Raw genomic sequence first — 21311 nt, forward strand, 5'->3', positions numbered from 1 at the left:
ACTTTTCTCTACAGTTGGTCAATCTTGTAATGATTAAAACAACCCTGCGGTTGGCAAATGGCTGCAAAGGGATTCATGGTGATGGTTATGGACTTCTCTTAAGTTGGACAGGCCACCTGAGTCCAATAACCTGAAACAGCCCCGAATAGCTGGAAACAGGTCCCCCTCAAGGTTCATCTTTAAATAGCAGAAACACCCTTTCAGCTGCAATATGCCATATCTCCATGAGAAGGCCCTATAGCCCTTCCTCTATCAGCAAAACTACAATGGTGACAGCCCCATAATGTAGATAGTCTCTGATCTGTGCTTGTTTGTTACCTGAACCTGTATTTGAAAATTTAAACTGCCACTTCCCTCCACAATGGCTGCCTGTCTTTCTGTACGTACCTGTTTCTCTCTCAGCTAACCTCACATAACACTAGATGAGAGAGACCCCTTCAAAATAATTAGCATTCAAAAGGTTTTGATTTCTGCTCATAAGGGACCTTTAAACTGAGCAAGGGACAAGAGGCTTTGCAAAAGGCAACTACAGTTCCTGCCGGAATTGGCTATTTCTGGAGACCATTATATTGCACCCTGTGTATAAACACCTTTGAATGAGGCAAATATACTCCTGCCTCACAGTGAGACTCGCACTATTGCAGTGTTTGAAATAATGCTAAATAAGCTCTGACAGTATTTGGCATAACATGTATCTCTGAATAAGGCAAACTCAGTGGAGGGGCTCTTTTATCATTGCCCAACTCTTCTGTGCCCTCCCCACACCTGTTGCAAACCTGTTGTTATTCAGGACAGTCACTTCACATTAGTGCAGGGCAGGAAAGATGGACAGAGATCCAGCCCTTGATCTGCATATATCTTGAGCTGCTCTAAGCCACCTAAAGATGTGACTGAGCTTGCAGTAGACACAGGGTAAGGAATTGCAGATGTTCACTGTGGAAGATATCACCTGCTCTAGCCTTCAACCAGCATAGGTCTGTTTCCGCCAGTATATTCTCCAGAGCTTTGGCCTAGCATGATTTCATTGATAATTTTCATCTTGCTGGCACCTCACATATGAGGATTCACAAACATCAGCTAGGTTTCACAATGCCTGTGCAGGGTGTACATGAGTGTCTCCATTTCACAGGTGGGAAAACTGAGGCACAAGGGAAGAGAGGGATTGTCTACACTGCAGTGGCAGCATGGCCTAGCTGGGACAGCCCCCAAGCAGGGCCTGCCCACTTGTTCCTCCTTGTACACTCCAAACAGTGAATGTGTCAGTGAACACAGGCCAGGGACATTCCCAAGAGCCACTCTCAAGAATACAAGAGATTGAGGTCTCAAGAGGGGCCTCAAAGGGATACCAGGTGTAGACATGCTCAGAATTACCAGGAGGCTTGAGAACTGAAACCCAGGCATCCCAACAGTCAGCTTCCTGGTTGTGGCTGTGGCAGGGCACTGTTGGTGCCTGCCACTTTAAAGGCCAGAAGACAGCAGCTGTCAGGTGCCTGATGAGGGCAGCAATTTTGGATTCAGGGCTGCCCATATAAATAGGGCATTTTACTGTGGAGTGGCCAGGCATCAATGTTGCCTGACTGTAAGGCTGCTGGTATCACCTGGAGGTAAGGGATGAACTGTAGGGGATGGTTTAGGAGGCTCCTGGACCTGGGCATGACTTAAAACTGCACTCTGCCAGGAGTGGGTGGCCTGGTGGGGCTCTCAGTGGTGCGGGGGGCCCCAGGAAATGCCAGGCCAGTTACCACCCCGGTGAAAGGCAGGTTGGGGTGCCTTAACCCCAGCTACCACCTTTGGGTGGGTCAGGTGACAATGTGACAATGGAGGTAGAGGGGGCCAGGCATGGCTACGGCCACCTGAGGAGGGAAGCCCTGAGACCCTGAGTACAAGGGTGTGGTGTGGAGCCCTGAGTAGGTGGGGAGAAGAACCAGGGGGCTGAAGGCCCAGTACACATACAGACACTGAATGTTACCCTGAAAGGGGCCTGAGTATGCTTAGACCTGGTAGGGTAATTGGCTGGCCGCTACCCCAGTGAGGGTCGCGAGAGAGGCCCAACAGATGGTATGTCTGCCACCCAAGGAATGGACTAGCTAAGACTATGACCAAAAGGGTGCCTGCTCCAAGAGGGAGTAAGGTGGCATAAGTTATCGACACGAGAAAGACCCTGTGAGAGAGGGTGGACTAAGTGAGAGGTGGGCAGTATGAATGTGTGTGACTGAGGTCTGATGGCGTGGCCTAAGCAAGCTCTGGCTGTAGGCTGTGGGCAAGGTAACATTTGGATGCTATCTGTGGGGCTTGGGTGTAGGGGAGGTATGGAGCTGTGGACACCCCCAAACATGGGGGTGCAGTAATGGGCAGCCTCCTGCCTTATTTAACAGCATATTATTAATCCAACAAGGCAGGTCAGGCGAGACAGGTGGGTGGCATGCCCAGAGGCAGGTGGGGGGCTAGCTGCGGCTGGTGGAGATACCCACTTTGCCACATATGGTGCACTGGCTGGGAACACATTGGCCTGATGGCCGTGCACAGTAGAAACCCCCCCCCCCCCCCCCCGTAGTAGCAGAATGCAAGAACCCCAGTGTGGGGGCAGTGATCAGAAACCCAGTGGGAGTGTGGCGGCCCAGTGAGGGGGGGCCAGGCTACTACGTGGGATAAGGATGCCATGTGGGAATATCTCAAGGGGGGAGGTGTGTGGCAAGGCACTATTTGTGCCTGCTGCTTTAAGGGCCTGAAGCCAGCAGGTGCCTGATGAGGGCAGCCACTTTGGATTCAGGGCTGCCCATATAAACAGGGTATTTTGCTGCTGGAAGGCCAGGCATCAACATTGCCTGGCTGCAAAGCTGCTGGTATCACCTGGAGGTAAGGGAGGAGCTGTAGGGGAAGGTTTAGGAGGCTTTTTGTCCTGGGCATGACCTAAAATTGCACCCTGTTGGAAGTGGGTGGCCTGGTGGGGCTCTCAGTGGTGCGGGAGCCCCCAGGAAATACTAGGCCAGTTACCATCCTGGTGAAAGGCGAGTCGGGGTGCCTTAACCCCAGCTCCCTCAACCGGGTGGGTAACCCGGAGTAGGGGCCAGAAGGCAGACCCCAGGAGTGAGAGTGCGGCTAGAGGCTCGGAGGCCTGACTGAGAATACCTTCAACTGGCCTGGGCTGGGGCCTGGACCAGAACGGTCAAAGGGGCCTGGGGCCCACAGCAAGGGACACCCAGAGCGTGGAGGGCCTGGGGTTCCCAACTGGCCTTGGAGGTGAGGCCAGGGCCTGTGTAGCCAAAGGTTCTGGGAGAGGACCACGTCCGAGAAGGGAAAGAGTTTCAGGAAGTAAGGCAGCCCTGAATGAGGGTGGGGTAGGCTGCCTGAATGGAGGGATCATGGAGGGGTCCCGATAGGAGGATTCTGGGGCCCAGTGTGAGGCCGGTGATGTTGGTAACATCTGGATGCCATCTGCGAGGCTTGGGTTGTGGTGTAGGGGAGGTAGGAGCTGCGCACACCCCCAAATATGGCGGTGCAGTAATGGGCAGCCTCCCACTTTATTCAACAGCATATTATTATTCCAACAAGGCGTGGCGGGTGAGGCAGGCGGGTGGTATGAACAGAGGCAGGTTGGGGGCTAGCCTGCCATAATAGTTGCTTGAATATAAATTGCTTTTTTGGGTGTTGTGAATCTGTCTGTGTGTTTTCCCATAAACTTTGCCACAGTGGCAAAAGACTGGACTGAACTGAGTGAGGAGGCTTTTCCTTTGTGAGAATATTGCAATGCCCCCAGTAGCTATATGTACGAGAAATATTTCTTAATACTCCTGTTGAGTTCTTCCTCTCCCCATTTCCATGTTGTTACCTCTTAGACCCATGGCTCATGACCCAAAAGTGGGTCGCAAGAATTGTCAAAGGGTTGCGAGCTTTGGCAAGGCAGAGGGGTGGCAGGAAGGCACCTGCCTCTTCCAGCGGGGGGAGCTGTGTGGCCAGGCTAGCTGCACCAGGGCCAGTGCTTGCAGGGGCGTAGTGACCAGGAGACATTGCTTGGGGGCATTGCAATATTCTTGCAAGGGGGAGGGGGGTGTCCATGACCAGATCCTGATGCTTTGCAGGGGCATGACCAGGCTGCTCAGTGCAATACAGCAGCCTCAGCCCAGGGCAGAAGGGTTGTCACAGGCCTCCTCCTCCCTCCAACCTGTTCCAGGGCTGGACTTGCTCCACTGCCACCTGCATGAGCTGGAGCCACTGCAGCCACCATGCTCTGGCCCAAGTGGGACACGGGCAGCTGTAGGTCCCTCCAGCAGGCTGGGAGGTGGGGTGGGCAAGGGGCTGTGGGTCAGGAGTGAGGGACACCAGCATGGAGCAGGGGACTGGGGGTCAGGTACCACCAGGGGTGTGGGGCTGTGCATCGGGACAGGCCATGGATCTCTGCAAATGAGTCCTGGTAGGAAAAAAGTTGAGAACCACCACCTTAGACAATTGCTCTCCCTTCTGTTTTTTTTTTTTTCTACTCTTACAGTTGGGGAGATGGGCAATTGGCACTGGGGAGAGCAGGGGAAGGTTGTAGCCTAAGGTTGGTGAGTCTATATTGACTGCTTGCAAAGAAAATGTGGGAGGATCCAATCAGATTCCCAGCAGGTACCTACCCTTCTGCTCTAGCAAGTAAGCTAAGGTCGCAAGAGTTGAATGTAATGGGTGCAATTTACCCCACACATGGAAAACTGCATAGAAGTAAAAATGTGAAGCAGTGTAGTATTTTTTTCAGTGCAAACAAACCTGCATTGAATTGGCTCCGAGGCTGTTGCCATTAATAAGAATTGCTCAAATTTCAGTCTGGAAGGAATCTGCTGAGTTACGTCCTGTTGTTTGTTTCTTCCATGCTGAAATCTGAAAGAAAAGTGTGTGGGGGGGAACCATGCTCTTCTTAACAATGGGCTCCATCAGGAGCTGCTTTTCACACCCACAAAAGGGAGAGACAAGGCTTCCTACACCCTCCTTGTCTCCCGTATGGATTACCTGCATAGTCTATGCACAGAGGGAGAGCAGAGCTGTGGTGGGGTCTTTGGCCACCTTTCTCACATATGAGTAAACACAAAGAAATCACCTGTTACTTCAAACCGAGGGCTAACAGTAACACCCACCAAAATCTGATCCAGTGAAACCTTACCCTTTGATGGGATGTTCTACCCTTGAAGGGTCAAGGTACCTGGGTCAGCCAGCTCAGTTTGATTACCAGACCATGGTGGGAATGAGTCGGGCAGTTCCTATAATGGGATGAGAGAGGGTAGGTTGACGAGAAGCAGCTGTAGTGAGGCATAAAGCATGTAAGGCTGCTGTTATCTGTCTTGTCATGGGATTGTTTCTGTGTTTTTGGAGGACAATGCTGTCCTGAACAAGCATGGGATGTGGTACTAATCCCACCTGGCTCGGGGAAATGGGTCAGGAGGCTCCCTGCTTTGACTTTCAGCCCTAATGCGTTTTGGCCCAGTAAGTTAAACTTCCCCTACTACTAATTCTTAATCATCCCCTCTGGTACAGGGAACTGTGGTGTTGTTGCCTCTCAAACAATGCAGGGAGTAAGTTTTCATGCTAGTTTCTGTCTAACTGGAAGCCCTGTTCATTGGTAACGGTGGGCTGTGCTTCAGGGCAGTATTTTAGTGGTTGGTGTTGATAGGCTTAGGGATGGTTGAAAGGGAAAGGGGGGGCGGTTGCCTTATGGTGGCAAATGCAGGAATACTCAAGGCCTAGGGGGGGAAAAATAGTATTCTCTTTTATTTTAAAGCTCAACACATTTAATCTTACCCTGCAACTGCTAATGTCACTTGGGTGCCATCAATGGAAGACTGAGAGAGGATAATTGAAAAGACTGGACTCCTAAAATTAAAGGTAAGGAAAGCTGAGCTCTATTCAAAATGGCCAAAGAAATTGAGCAAGCAGGAAAGCACGTGTTTGTAGGCCCTTCCAACTGCTAGAAACAATGCTGCTTTTAAAAAAGGATTGTGTCTGCATACTGCCATAGTTCTACATAAGAAGAAGGCAATGCTGGGGGTGGGTGGACTTTGGGGGAGTTTGTCCTGTAGATGTCCCAGCTAATGGGTACTAGAGCATTTAGCACAATGCCATAGAAAACAGGGCACTGCTGAGAGGAAGTTCACGTTGCATGTCCCCTGCTCAAAGGGGGCTTTCAGTACAATGCTGTCTTCTGATCATGCATAATATAGAGAGTTTTGTTAACACCACAGTACAAGACCAAATGGTTTTCCTGTCGCACGAGGGAATCAGTGGGCAGTCTAGATACCCAAGGCTAGAGGGACCCCCTGGAGTGCTGGTAAGTTTTGCATACTCGTGTGGAACAAGTGTTGATTTTACTTGAGCTGACATAAGGGAAAGCAGGAGACATTCTGTTCAAGGGGGAGTTTTGTACCCTCCAGTTCCTGACAAAAGCCTGTCATAAAAGTTGCTTGAATATAAATTGCCTTTTTTTTGGGGTGTTGTGAATCTGTCTCTGTGTTTTCCCATAAACTCAATGTCTATATATTTTTCAGTCTTTTCTTATGTATTTCAAGTGAGCATCTCAAAGCCCAAAATGATGCCCAGTGTGTGCTGAGCACTGGAAAAATCAGTAATAAGAAACTACTCTGGGCCAAAGCGCTCACAATGAGGAAGACAGGCTAAGAAGGATTAAGTGACCTTTTCCAGCTCCAAAGATTACACAGGGGGTTGGTGACAGACCAGGTATCTCTTCAATCCCAGCCTAGTGCCAGAATCTAGTGCCAGTTTCTTTCTGTTTCTTTGTTGCTTTGTTTTCCAGTGTCTTGTGAACTGTTCCTGGTGACCCTGCACCTATTTAATGCTAAAGCTGAGAGTTGTCAGTGCAGTCAGCCTCGGGGTGTTTACTCTGAGTATAAGGGCCTCCAAAAAGATGAAGCTGAATAGTTTTTGTGTGCATTATGTTGGAAATTACCAGTCAGAAACCTGGGCTGTAGTAATTGGTCCCAGCCTATGAGCTGTAACCTCCAAAGCATTTGCTAGCTCCTGTCTGGGGATGGGGGAGGGAGCTGGAAGCTGCTATCTCCATATTTGTCTGATGGTTTCAGCTGGCTCTTCGCTTATGCCAGGAGAACCACACGAACTACTCACTATTTCTGCTGTCCCTTCACTGAGGCTCCATGGTAACCATGCAAAGGAATCTGGAATGTGTCTGAAGGGGACGAGATTTGAGTGACTGAATGTGAGGTCTCTGTATGACAAAGCCTGAGACCCTCTGGCACATGGCATTGCAATGTCTGCCATACATTGTACTTCACAAACATTAATTTTTCCTTTCTTCCAGTCCAACAAATGTGTGCAGCAAAGGAGGCTGATCCTAGCTTTCTTAGCAAAATTGTCTGACTGGCTGCAGGCCCTGATCCAAAGGCCATTGAAGAGAATGGGAGTTTCACTATTGACTGTGGTGGGCTTTGTATCAGGCTCTTCATACACACAAGAGGCCAGAATAATCATGATTTCTATCTGGGAACCAGCCCATGTTCTATTTAGGGATGCTAAGGGAGTCCTGGACCAAAGATGGGTGGTATTGCCTATTGAGGTAGGGATCTTGCTCTCTCTTGTCTATGAAACATGAGCTCTAAAAAGTTGCTAATCATACCATTGGTGAGAGGGGACATGCTGGAGGGAGGAGGAAAAGGAATGGGTGAAAAAGAAGGAAGCAAGGAGCATGCAATTTTCCAGACCTTCACACACCGTGTAATGATTTCTTTCCTTCCTGGAGACATCAGTTCATTTTCAATACCTTTATCTGACATGTATGTGCAGAAAAATAAGTGTATGGATATGTGCAGCAAGGCAGTCCTTGTCCTCCTCAGTGGGCACATCTACACAAGACATTTACTGCCCAGTTGCCTAATTAAGTTCTGCAGTAAAGTCTTAGTGTCTACATGTATGGCCCTAATTGGCTGTAGTAAGCTAATAAATGCCACTATAGGTTAGTACTTGTAAGCAAAGTACTGTACTATCCTGAAGCAGTGTTATTTTAGCGTGCAGCAATGCATGTGTAGATGCTGATGGGGGGTGGCTGGGGCATAAGGGTGCTTCAGTGCAGGAGCTGCCCGCCAGCTAGTTCTTCATGGAGCACCTATGTGCCCCAGCCAACCTCTCTGCAGCACATTGAGCTGGGTTGGAGTAGGCCCGGGATGGCAGGCTGACCCCCGGCCCTCTGCCAGCTGGGGCTAATCTGCCTTATTAGCCTGGGACCACAGCATGTTCACATTCAAACAGTGCACCTGGGAGCACAAACTGTGCCAGAGTTTACTTTGTCCTGCTAATTGCATGTGTAGATGAGCCCAGTGTGTATATGAGTCCCTAACCCTAGAACATCTCCCCTGCCTCTCCCCACCTCATTGGGCTGGATTGGACATGGACTCCTTTCCAATATTTTTATTCCCTTCCCTGTGCCATCTTCAACTGTGCAAAGTAATACCTTGTCACTGGGCTGCAGGACTCTAACACCTATGACAGAACACAGCCTCCAGAGTTTTCCCCCTCCCCCCTCCCAGGTGCTGTGACAAGAGAGATTGAACAAAGTGCAACATACACTGTGTGCTGTGGTAGGGTGGACAGAGGAATGATTAGTTAGCCCTGATTTTCCTCACCCAGAATTGGATAGCTTTTTCCAGCCAGCCTCTTCCCCTTTCATGGTTCTTATCTCCAGTGCTATCATCTACACTGCTAGGGAACAACTCGCTTGTTCTAAGCTCTGCCATGTTCAGTTCATCCAGTTTGCTCTTGGAGCCTTCATTGCCTTATTTTCCAGGCACATGCAGCACAATATAAAAATACCCTACAAGAATGTGGGCTCTGAAGGGATTGAGGAAGCAGCTGGTGGTGATGGCTGCATGCTCAATCAACCCTGCAATCCAAGCAGTATGTGGGGGCTCCTTCTCTATGCCCCAGCAATGGTACATAGTTTTACTAACTTTCTGGCCTCCAATCATTCTTTTGTACTGCAGGGATGGTGATATTGCCTGCTCCCCAGAGATCTGTTAACCTGTCAATAAATTCCGAAGTGCACCATATCAGTGGTCATGGTTAGAGATCCCCATAGCACAGCTAAGAGACACCAGTTTCTGTAGGCAACAGCACACAAGGAGGTCATGTAGCTAGCATCTCTTCTGGGGACCTTTCAATCCCAAGCTTGAATGAACCATTTTGAGCTGGTCAGCCTTTACCACAAGTCTGAAGCAGGCCTTTGATTCCCACCTCTGGAGCCACAGCAATATACCATAAGCACTCAGCTGCCACCTCCTTCCCCCATCCAGCATGATCTGCACAAATGCGAAGGTTATGCCCTTCCCAAATCAGGCCGTCAAATGAAGTAATATACAGACAACTTGGTAGTGAATGAACAGGGTGGACTAGACTATGTCCTCCCTTTCCTTGGAAGAAGGTGAGATACTGAATTCTGTGTTGGTCTTGTTCAGAGCTGGTTTCCTTCTGGTACTCAAGGTGATGTGCAAGGTACCTTCCTTCAGCTTTGGGAGAGAGTGAAACACAGATGTAGGCAGGCAGCTAGAGGGCTCAGTGGGTAACTTGTTCATTTCCTTGGGGCAGCAGTTTTATGGCAACCAGCAGGCTGATTTTAGTCCTTAATCAGGCCTCTTGGGATCAATGTCTGCTATTGATCTACACAGGCAACTCCCACTGCCTCCACTGGGAGACCTACACAAGGGACTTGGGCAGGACTGACTTATTAACAAGTTGTAGGACTCTGCATCCCTAACTATCTGCTTTTGTACTTATCGATACACATGCATGGCTCATGTTGGCTTCACTGGGACATAGGAGGCCTAGTAGGCCAATTTGTAATGGCCTTACTACTTGTTAGCATTTTCCAGATAAGCCACAACAGGTTGGTGAGGATACGTATGCATTTCAGCTGCCAGGCTTTTCTCACAAAGACCACCAAACCACTTTCACATACCTTCATTTTACATGCTAGTAGTCTTTCCATTGATTCTAAAAGACTTTAGCTCAAATCCAGGACTGGGAAAAATGTAAGGCCTCCTCTGATTTCCATCCTCCCCCCGCCCCCTCATCCTGCTAGGCTCAAGCTGCTGTTTGGTGGAACAGAGGTAGGTGTGCATGTCCACTGAAGCACAATCAGGATTCTGGATTTGAATAAACAAGCCATTTGATCAGTTTAGAAATAAAGTCTATGTGCTGTCAGTGACTTTTTTTATTGACAGGTAAGCTATGCATAGAGCACAACAATACTGGCAATGCTCATGGACTGCAATGAGCACATTGCCCTCTCAGCAGTGCAGCCACGCAAGGAAGGCATAACAGAACAAGGCTGATGGCTATGAAATTGGGTCTTTGCTGGTGTATCCACAAAGGGATACCCTGTGCATGGTTGACCCACTCACACGTGCCAAACCCAGATATAGGGTGGTGAAGCCATTCTTTGGGTATCCCCTAACAATCACTCTCTAGACTTCTCCCTCTAACATGCTTGGGAGTGACTGTGAGAGAGGTCCTCAGACTGGCTTCATAACCACACTTTGAGGTTCAATGCATGGGACTGTAAGTGGGTGGGCAGGGTGTACACAGAAGTGCTTCTTGCTGCATCTGCCAGGGATGCAGTGCAGACCTGCCAACAGATCCATGAAATCCCTTCCTGTGCAGTGGAGGGTAGGATTCTCAGAGGTATAAATTTTCTGCCTCCATTAATGTCAGTGAGAGTCTCCTACTGATGAGAATCTTCCTATTGACTTTAAGAGAAGCTGAGCTTACATCAGTGCTAAGCACCTCTGAAATTCTCATCCTTCATTTGCTAATGAGATTTTTTTTACACCTGAGCCTGCTTGAGAGGCAGCAAGGCCACTAGGGAGGTCTGAAACAAAGGTAAATCGATCTCTAAATCAGAAATTACTTCAGCATACATTGATTCTTTCAGACTTCTGTACCAGTGGTGGCATCTGAATGTCTTATACTGGAAATAAGTGCTCTACTGTAGAATAATATAAAATGCTGTGCCCTGGGAAGCTTTCCTTGGCTCTCACGGATTCCACAGTCTTAGAATAATGAGTTCTTATTTGTAATTATGCTAGTGCCTGAGATCAGGGCTAGGTACCACATGAACACTTCTTGGAAGTCAGCTGCTGCTCCAAAGAACTCATCATGTAGACAAAGGGTGGGAAGGGAAGCAGATAGGCATGGAGTGTGGACAGATGTCACACTTGAAATGCTTCCAAGTGTACCAGGTTTGGAAAAACTTATAAAATATAGCATTCCGCCTCCACACAGATGTACAGCCCCCTGTTACAAGCCCCTCATTGGAATGCTTCAAAATCATTGTAGCTGTGTGCAGTAGCATGTTCTCCAGCTAGGAGGTGCAACCAGGGGCTGCGACAACCTGCAGCTCAGCTCTCCCCACAGAGTGAGGGGAATGGCACTGATGTCAGGGAGTGCTTTCCTGCTGCTCTGCCTCTGCTCTTGCAGGAGAGCTAGAACTAGGAGACTAGAGACCTGCACTCCCTCCTCCTCCTCCCCTCCAGAATTGGAAAAATAGATGCAGAGAGATGCACAGGGGTCTCCTGGCTCTAGTGGCAGGGAGGAGCTCAGGGATGTCCTGTCTCTAACAGGTGGAGGGGAGGAGGGTACAGGGTCTTTAAATTCCTGGCTTAGGTTGGGAGGAGACAGTCCAGGAGAGAGCAAAGACAGAGTAGCAGGGCAGTGTTCCCTGGCAGCCTCTCCCTCCCCCTCCCCTTGGGTTTAGGGAGGTGGGGTGGAGCACTGTGGGATGCTGGAGGACCCATGGGTCCTGTCCTACTCCATAGAGCATGTGTACATAACAAGAAGTGAAGTGTTTCTAAGTAGTCCCTCATTCTGACAGGTATTCTTTTGGAATGTTTCAGTTGTTTCTGGAGCACTTTGGAAGGTGTGCTCATCCTTTTGAAGTACTTCAAAGGCATTCAATGTGTTTCCACTGCAATGTCTGTCCACTGCTGGGAGGGAAGGGACTTGTCCTGGGACACAGTGAAGTGTAGTGGTAAAGGCTGGAGTCCTCGTGTTTCTTTGTTTTTAGATCAATGTCACACCCACCAGACTACACTGCACATACTTAGTTGTCCCCTGTCCTATAACATATGGATTTGGGTTCAAACAAGTATTCCAACAAGAAATGACAGTCCAGTCCAGTAAAGGAACACTTTATGCTTCGTTTTATGAAGAAAAAGACTCTACTGACTAAATAGACTGACAACTGTGCGTGCATAGAGATCATTTTTAAGCTAGAGGCTATTTTCTATACCCAATTAACCTGAACTCTTCAAACTGGGGTATGTGAAGGTAGTGGATCCATCACCATTAGCTGGGGAAAGGGAATGAATGACCCTGTAGAAGGCACTGTAACCAGCTATTACAAGCTTTTCCCAGGGGACTGTTGAGCAGCACCATCTTGTGGGCTGTATATATATCCAACAGGAAAAAGGCTGGAAAGAATCGTGAAAACAGTCTAAGAGTGGAGTGGCTAACCTGCTGCACAAGTGCCACACTGGCACAAGCAGCCTCCATGTGTGGCATGTGGCAGATCAGGGAAGGGAAAGGTAGTAGATATGACAGGAAGCAGAAAACAAAGCAGCAGATCAGGCAGGGGAATAGGATTGGAGTGACATTCAGGGAAGGTACCTGTGAAGTCGGTAGAGTGTCAATGAAATGGAAGTAATCCCTGTGGGTTGGAGTGGACAGAGGGAATGTGCACACTTGGTTACAGGTTCTCTGAGTCAGACAGTGACTCTGGTGTCCTCCTATGGGTGGTTGGTGTAATGGTTGAATAAACTGTTACACTGAAACCTGAAATAGCTGGCTTCTGCCAGAACTCTGCATGACTTCCCCAGGGCGTGGCAATGGAAAGACTTTAATATGAAAAGGATTTTGCATACATATCCAGGAGCATGCACTGCCTCGCTTCTCAGAGGCAGATCACTAGAGATGGTTGTACAGATATGAAGAACAGACCTAGCACCAAGTAGAGGGTGGTGCATAAGGGATCTATGTGGGATTCAACCCACTTGGAACAGCCCCACAGAAATAAGTAGGAAATAAGAGTTTTTATAAATCGGTGTAGCTCCATTGAGTTCAGTGTAAATGTGCCAGTTTATAGCAGCTGAGAATCTAGTGCACAGAATTTTAAAAAAGAACATACAGAACGCTGTTTCATAAGCAACCCTACAGAGCTTTACAGTGAATAACCAAAAGGAAAATGATTTGGGAATCTGTCATGAAAGTGTCAGCTGTGCCTTCAGTTTATTTGTAGTCCACATGACTCTAATGAGTAGCTGAGCAGCATTTGCCCCTTCTCACCTGTGGGTCCTCTTGGGACCACATGGCTGTGTAAGACAAGGAGGAAACCATGGATGGAAGGTAAAAAGAAGCCTTCTTTTGTCTAAGCTTGTCCTTTTCCTCACTGTGCTTTACATCCTCTCCTATTTACAACCTGTATTTTATGAAACAATGGCAATATCCCACTTTCCAGCCCTCCTCCTCGTGCTGAGTTGGGTAGTCATACACATCAATTGACTGTTTTTGGTCCCCAACTACCTAAGCAGAAGTTCTGCAGAAAAGGACCTGGAAGTTACAATAGACAAGAAACTGGATATGAGTCAAAAGTGTGCCCTTGTTGCCAAGATGGCTAACAGCATACTGGGCTGCATTAGTAGAAGCATTGCCAGCGGATCGAGGGAAGTAATTATTCAGCACTGGTGAGGCCACATCTTGAGTACTATGTCTAGTTTTGGGCCCCCCACTATAGAAAGGATGTGGACAAGTTGGCGAGTCCAGCAGAGAGCAGTGAAAATGGTTAGGGGATTGGGGCCCAGAATTTATGAGGAGAGACTGAGGGAATTGGGCTTATTTAGTCTGCAGAGGAGAAGATTGAGGGGGGATTTGATAGCAGCCTTCAACTACCTGAGCGTGGTTCCAAAGCGGATGGAGCTAGACTGTTCTCAGTGGTGACAGATGACAGAACAAGGAGCAACCGTCTCAAGTTGCAGCAAGGGAAGTTTAGGTTAGATATTAGGAAGAATTTTCTCACTAGGAGGGTAGTATAACATTGGAGCAGGATACCCAGAGAGGTGGTGGAATCTTCATCCTTGGAGGTTTTTAAGACCTGGCTTTGACAAATCCCTGTCTGGAGTGATTTAGTTGGAGATAGTCCTGCTTTGAGCAGGGGGTTGGGCTGGATGACTTCCTGAGGTCCCTTCCAACCCTAATATTCTATGATTCTATGTGTAGGTTTCAAGCAGTGATGTCTCCTGGTAACTACAACCCAAACCCAGATTCTGACTCGGGGCTGGATTGACAGGTTTTCTTTGCCAAGTGTGCTCAAGTCAAGCACTCTTCTGCACCCTGTGCATCTGCTTCAGGTTGCTTTTGAATGGGATGTGCTTCTGGTAAAAATTCAGCTGTGACCAAATGTTCAAGTGGACCCAAAAATAAAGGAAAGAGCAAAACAGAATGGAAAGGGAACTGGACAGAAGAAAGCAGTAGGGACTGTGAACCTAGAGGGAAGGGGTGAGCAAAGAGGGCAGGGGGAGGGGGGAACTGATCCTACTGAATCACATGCCAAAGGGAAAAGGAAACCGACAGTTTAGATATAAAATGAAAGGAGGGGGTACTGACCAGTGGTCACTTGCACTGAAGTGAGTTTATACTCATTTTGTCTCCTTGGTAGCAATTGAAAAATTACTTCCATGCAACCAAGCAATTTTATAAATTTGCATTAAAGTAGTTAATTCAGTAACATCTTGAGATCAGGACCCCATGGGGCTCAGTGCTGTATAAAAACATAGGAAGAGGCAGGCACTGCCCCAAAAACCTGGAAGTGTAAGGACAGGGAAGGCAAATGCTGTTCTCCTTATTTGGCAGATGCCTGAGACCTGAGGTGCAAAAACCCAGCGATTTGTTCAAAGTCCCACACAGATCCTGAACTAGAGTCTGGAATAGAACCCAACTCTTCCCCAAAGTTGGTCAGGTGCCTTAATGCAGGAACAGCCTTATGTAGCAGTTGTAGTGCTGATGATGCAGGATCAGGATTGGAAGACTGAAGACCGGGGCTTTCTTATTATGAGACCTGCAGCTTCAGTAAATATTGGCTGCCTGTTAGGCCTGTGCGAGTCGGCAGTCATCCAATCCGGCTTTGGATCTGGCCACTTCAGATGGCCGCGATCCAATCTGGAACTCTAGACTGGGTTTCCACCTTGATCCAGCTGAAGTGACTCCGAAGCTTCAGAGCCAATTTGGAGACCCAGCCATAGGGTATAATGGGGGAATCAATTAAATATCTATAACTTCGTTGTTTTTTGTCTGATGTGGATGAAACTTGCAGGAGTGGTGGCCCCGGGGGAGGTCACAGAGTCTGCCAAGTTTCAAGAAGATCAATGCAGGGGTTTTGGGGGAACTGTACACCAAATTCTTGAAAGCAAAGCTGCTGTCACGTCTATGTGTTACACTACAGGGGGGTCAGAACAGCAGGGCTGGTAGCTCTTACTGAGGCCACAAAGCCTGCCAAGTTTCAAGAAGATCGGTGCAGGGGTTTGGGGGAAACTGCACCTCAAGCTACAGACAAGCAAAACTCGTGACATGGGTGACACTGTGTGTTAAGGCACAGTGGGGTGACAGCTGCAGGGATGGTGGCCCCTGCTGAGGCCACAACACCTGCCAAGCTGTCAAGGAGATGGGTGCAGGGGGGTTCTGGGGCCCTGCACCCCTAGCTGCTGACAGACAAAACTCGTGCCATGCTGCTTTGGACCCCAAAGTGTCTGAAGCTTCTCCGGATCTGAAGCTCTTTCTGAAGCCTCGCACAGCCCTACTGCCTGTAGGACCGACTGTCTATCTTCATCCTTGTTTTCCTACTGTAGACTTTGGTATTGGTAGCCCATTGCAGATAACAGTTGTGCAGTGGCTAGCTGATACAGCTGGTCCTTCGGGGTACAGCTACAGTATCTCCTTCCTTCTAGCATGTTGCTGGCTCCTTGCAGCAGACTGCCAATGGTTTGCATGGTATTAGCTGGTGTCTTGTGCCCCAAAGAGAGGAAGACTGCAATATCTGAAAGTCATCTAGATAATCAGACGCTGGCTGAAGTAAAATGTTCTGCACTGTCTTGCACACCATGTAACTCCAGTGAATTTGCAATTCCATAGGGACAAAAAGTCTTAACAGAATTTGGTCCCATAGAAAAATGTCTTGTATTCCAGGCCCAATCTTGGTTTAAAAACAAAAACACACTGCATCCCAAAAGGAGGGGAGCATTTTTAATGATCAGAGAGGTCTTTTTTGGTTTCAGGGCAGGCCTGAACCTCCTGCCACATGAAGAAGCCCAGCACTCCAGATAAGAGATGTGCTGCCATGGTTTCATTGATGAATCCCTGCAGCCACAGGGTCAGATACCAGCCCCCAGAGACTCTGTGTGTAGAAACTCAGCAGCTGGTGCTAGGTAACCCCAGGTCATTCCTGCCATTCTAGGGCAAATTCTTGACAAGCCATTCTGGCTTGGCTCATGTAATGTGCTGCCTCTGGCCCTAACATTTTAGCAGTCATCTCCACACGCTCTTGACAGCCACTGTCTGGCTGTTGGTTGCTGTCTCTCTTGCTCCCATCACCCTCTGGTCCTCCACTTGGGTTCATTTGTTTTAGTAATGAGTTTCCATGTTGCTAGTACCAGGTAAGGGGAACCAATAGTTCCTTCAAGAGGAGAAATTGCAGTTGAAGGGTTTTTGGGGGAGAGGAAAATTCACTTTTAGGTTTTACTTATCAGGGCCAAAGGGCCGTCCAGGAGTCCAGGAAAGGACTGCTCTTATATGCAGTTGTACCCTGGCTGTTCCGATCCAAACTGAACCCCCTGGTCATCCAAGAGGTTCCAACTGAAAGTATTCAGCATTGCTCAGGTCAGAGAAGTGAGGATAAATGTGCATGCTCTGGTGTCCATGCTCTCATTTTCCTGAGAGGTTCCCAAAGCAGGCAGGGAGAGAGTACCAAGAGGCATCCTTTCCTAATAGCCCTTCTCAAGCCACAGCATTTTTGCAGGGCAAGAGAGACATCTGGTGGCTGAGAAGGTTAAAGCTGGGAATGTATTTCCTATAGCACCTCAACCCCAGCTGTGCTTCTTGTCATAGAGAATAACTGATGAACCTAATCCCAGGTGGGTCCTCTCCAAAAGTATCTCAGGGAGGCCATCCTAGATCTGCCTCCTGGGTAAAAGACAATTAGGCATCAATGATTTTTTTGCCACAAGATCCTGAACCAAGTTCAGCTCAGCTGCACCAAACTGAGTGGGGGACAAAAGTGGCAGAAGGCCACCAGTGTGTTCCCCTGATTCTGGGGCTGGTACAACTAACAACAGCTGCCCACAGACTAAATGGGCCACATGTACAGCTGGAGATTGCAGAAAGCAATAGTGCTGCAGCCATATTCCCTTTTCTCTGGGCATATCTATATGCTGGTCTCCAGAAACAGTGGTACATGGAGTCCCCATACCAGCCCTAGTCAGAAGGAATCCTTGGGGTTCTGTATCTTTTCTGGGTTTTCAGTTACAGTGTGCCACTGGAACAGGCTGAGTGTCAGGACAGGGTTCTTTACCTTCTCTAATTGCTGGAATATATGGCATAGAAATTGATGCCTACCCCACAACAATCAAACATGGGAACAGACCGGGGGGGGATGAGTGTCTGGATAGGGGAAGGCAGATGCACGTAACAAGGAGGTGGTAGCCATCAGGGTGCACATAGAAAAAACCCCAAAAAACTAAGAAGGCAAAGAAGGATTTTCACTCTCACCAAATCTTGCAGGAAGTTCCCAGCTTCTAGTAGACTATATCCCATATTCTGAAATGGTTGCACTTACAGAGCAGCAAAAAACTTCTTGAGCTGAATCATTCCATTCAAATATTGTTTAAGTGGTACCTGGCCAGAACTATGGTTTTCTTTGGCATGTACAGACATTTGCTCTCCCAGGAGAAATTCTCCTAAGAGTGATTTACCTCTGGTTGTTGCCAAGTAGTTTTTCTTCTGGAGCAGCCAGTTTTACTGTGGGAGAAAAAGCATGAACATCTGTTCACTCATGGTTTCTCCTGGGAGAGCAGCCAGTCTCCCAGAAGTAACTGAATGTCTGTACAGGACCTTAGACAGCACCCCCAGTGTCACAGTGGGTATGTCCACATCTGCATTAGATCTGGGAGCAGTTTATTCACAAGTAAACGCTCCTGAGCAGGCATAGACGTTCAGGGAAGAGGGAGGGGATTTGCTACTAATGGCAGCAAACTGCTTCTGTTTCCTGGGGCCCTGCAATCAGGAGGAGCACTAGGCTCCCTGTGGGTGCTAGCCCAGGGAGCTCCTCACCCTGGCCCTGCAGCATGGAGGTCCTGGCCCTGACTCCCCAGTTGGGGGCAGGGAGCTTGAAAAGAACTGCAGGGGTGGGGCAGGTCCTAACTGTTCCCTGCCCTGATCTGCTGGTGGGGCAGCTACCAGTGAGCCCCTGGCTGGGCAGGGAATCCTTTAAAATACCCACTCAGCCAGAGGCTCACTACTACCTGCTCTACTGGCTAGCTGAACGGGTGCAGATTTGCTCTGCACATTAGCGCTACTTTGCAGTAATTCATCACAGGTAAATTTGCTACTTGAATTTGTAGGTAGCAAATTTACTCGCAATTAGAGCAGTTTACTGTGCAGTAAGTGTGTGTATGTGTAGGCATGCATGCTTACTGTGCAATAAACTGCTCTACAGCCCAGTAAACCATTTCATGTAGATGTAGGTTGTGCCTCCTACCACCATTCGGAGGTAGTGCTTCATCACTGTCTCTGAGATGGTATTCCCCTCCTTCAGTTTCTTTGCTGGCCCACAGAACTCTTCCCTCAAAATACCAGCAGGTTTCTAGCCTGGTGCAGCTAGTGCCAGCATTCACAACCATGGCTGTTCCTTGCTTATTTTCAAATCCTGACCATTAACTTTGGCCACTCATGACTGCTAATTTTGATTCAGAAAGTTCTGACTCCAAGAACTGTGTTTTGGGGTGTAATAGGAGATGGAGCACTTCATTCTGCTTCACAGTTTATACCCTCTTGACATCTTAGCAGTGTCTGAATGACTGTTATATGGCTGACACAAAATTAATTGAGGGTTTGAAAGACCAGAAAAAAAAAAATGTTATAATTGGCCCTCAGTGGTAACACCATTGGCAGTCTCATCAAGGATGTCAAGGACTGAATGGGTTTGAAGATGAAACCTCCTTTTTGCTTTCAAAGATATTCCTCCCAGATGAGGGATATTGTACGTTGGTAGTACAGCAAGATGGGGAAAGCTTGTGTTGCCATCCACTGCTCTGCACCTGTACTTCTCTTCAGCATAAATGGTCAACAGTCCCAACAGCTGTAAATTCTCCATATTTCTGAAAGCAACTTGGCAGCCTCTAGCAGATGGTGATGGGAAGAGGCAAAAAATGGAAGCATATCCATATGCTTGTTTTCAGTGGGTCTGAATTTGGGTGAGCTATGCCCTATCTAAGGCAATGTGCACTGAGTACTATGAATGTGAAAGATCTGCTCACCTGCGCCTTACTACATGGTAGGGTTAGACTGTCTCCTATTATGATGAAGGCTGACTAGCATGCTGGGGAAATAAAACCACTACTGCACTCACTAGGAGAAGCATTGCATCACTGGGAATTCATTCATAGCATTCTGAGTAAACTGAGTGGTTTTGGCATTGATCAAGCACCGCTGATCTTTTCATGTGCCTTCTGGGGACAACTGTTCAAATGGAACCAAAGGGCACTTGAGGCTGTGAAGGTCCCCCTGTTAGTGCTGTCATCTCATAGGGAGAAGCTTTGATGGAGGTGTTGCAGATATAACAACAACATTGCACTTGTGTAGCACTTTTCATGCTGAAATTGCTGTGTGGGGCTCACTTCACTTGCTAACATTGCGTGGCACTTAACATTCTTGGTGCTCTCAAACACGTTGGAGCTATGGCATTTCTTTTGTGTGCTTTGCCGATTGCGGGAACTGAGAAATTTCCATTCTCTACACTCTCAAGGCTGAGGATCATTAGTACCGAGAAAATTCGTTTCTCTGTTTTGTGGCTTTGAGTGCCTGCTGAAGCTGAGTCATTACCATTCTCTGTACAGAAAGTCGATTAGTCCTGAAATGCTGTCAGTTTCCTTATGGTGAATCCTTGGGTCCCTTAGAGAGCTGATAAATTTCTGTCTGTCACAAACCCAAGCTTGAGGTTTCTCCAAATTGAGACATTAATATTCCTCACCTTTTACTCATCTTGTCTTGGAGCTAAGCCATTCAGCTCCCACACTTCTCTTGGGGCTGCTTGTTGCTGTGAAACACCACACCTGTTCTTAGATCAGTCCTCTGTGTGTGTGTCTCTCTTTGCAGTGCAGCTACTGCACAGAATTTGACCAATAATCAAATATCTGCGTTCCTTCTCAGCAGAGCAGGGGATCTCCAGGACATTGGTTCCCGAGTCTAAAAGGAAGGTCTGGGGGGGGAGGATAGAAGTGCATGAATTCTACCCACAGAAACTCTAGGAAAAGCTACATCTTATACTTCTTGAGTGGTAGTCATAAAATTGACGTTGTCCTGGCACATCATTTTTTTTTTTAATATACCCATCCCCTGCCTACCCATGCTGAACAAATCTACACCAAACAAATCCAGTCCTTGCATCTAGCTAATACCCTGCCTACACATTGAACTCTCACCTCAACACCTACCCAGCAGACTCAGCCATCTTCTACTAGTACACTTGACCCATCCAATCTCCCAATCTAACCTATCTTCGCAAGGTAGTGATAAATAGTACTTAAATCATCAACTATTGTCTTGTCAGCCAGACATAGTCTCCTCTCAAGTGTTTTCCTGCATCACCTGCAGCTTTTCTTTTATATGTTTGAAAGGAAAATATGCAGCTGGAAGCTCTGAGATAGAATATAATGAACATGGTTATGGATGAATGGTAGAGCAAGAGCATGGGCTTGCAATGGTGTGTTAAAAGAGGTACTAACCACTATCAAACAGGTCCAAGTACACTCTTCAAGGTGAATTCTTGCTCTTTTATTTCCTTCTCTTGATAGCCTTTACCACATGCCTAACTTTAAGGAGGTATTAGTAGGAATGGCAAAATATCTTTGGTCAAAACAGTCTTCAATTAAAAAAATGGGTTTTTCACTCAATTAAATCTTTCACAAAAAGTGTCTTTTGTATTTTTTCACTAAAAAAAAATGGATCCCAAGACTGAAATTTTGTTCCCAAATGAAATATCTGATTATGAAATGTTGCTGTGG

At 47.7% G+C, this 21311-nt stretch overlaps 1 long non-coding RNA gene across 1 annotated transcript; it reads left to right on the forward strand.

The window, feature by feature from the left end:
• Positions 1–2800: 2800 nt before the first annotated feature.
• On the forward strand, positions 2801–6307 carry LOC132250625 (uncharacterized). Its single transcript, XR_009462217.1, has 3 exons — positions 2801–2856; positions 5750–5853; positions 6210–6307. It is a non-coding gene; the product is annotated as an uncharacterized LOC132250625 (long non-coding RNA).
• Positions 6308–21311: the final 15004 nt, after the last annotated feature.

This window comes from Alligator mississippiensis, chromosome 5 (assembly GCF_030867095.1).
Source record: "Alligator mississippiensis isolate rAllMis1 chromosome 5, rAllMis1, whole genome shotgun sequence".
Taxonomy (NCBI): Eukaryota; Metazoa; Chordata; order Crocodylia; family Alligatoridae; genus Alligator; species Alligator mississippiensis.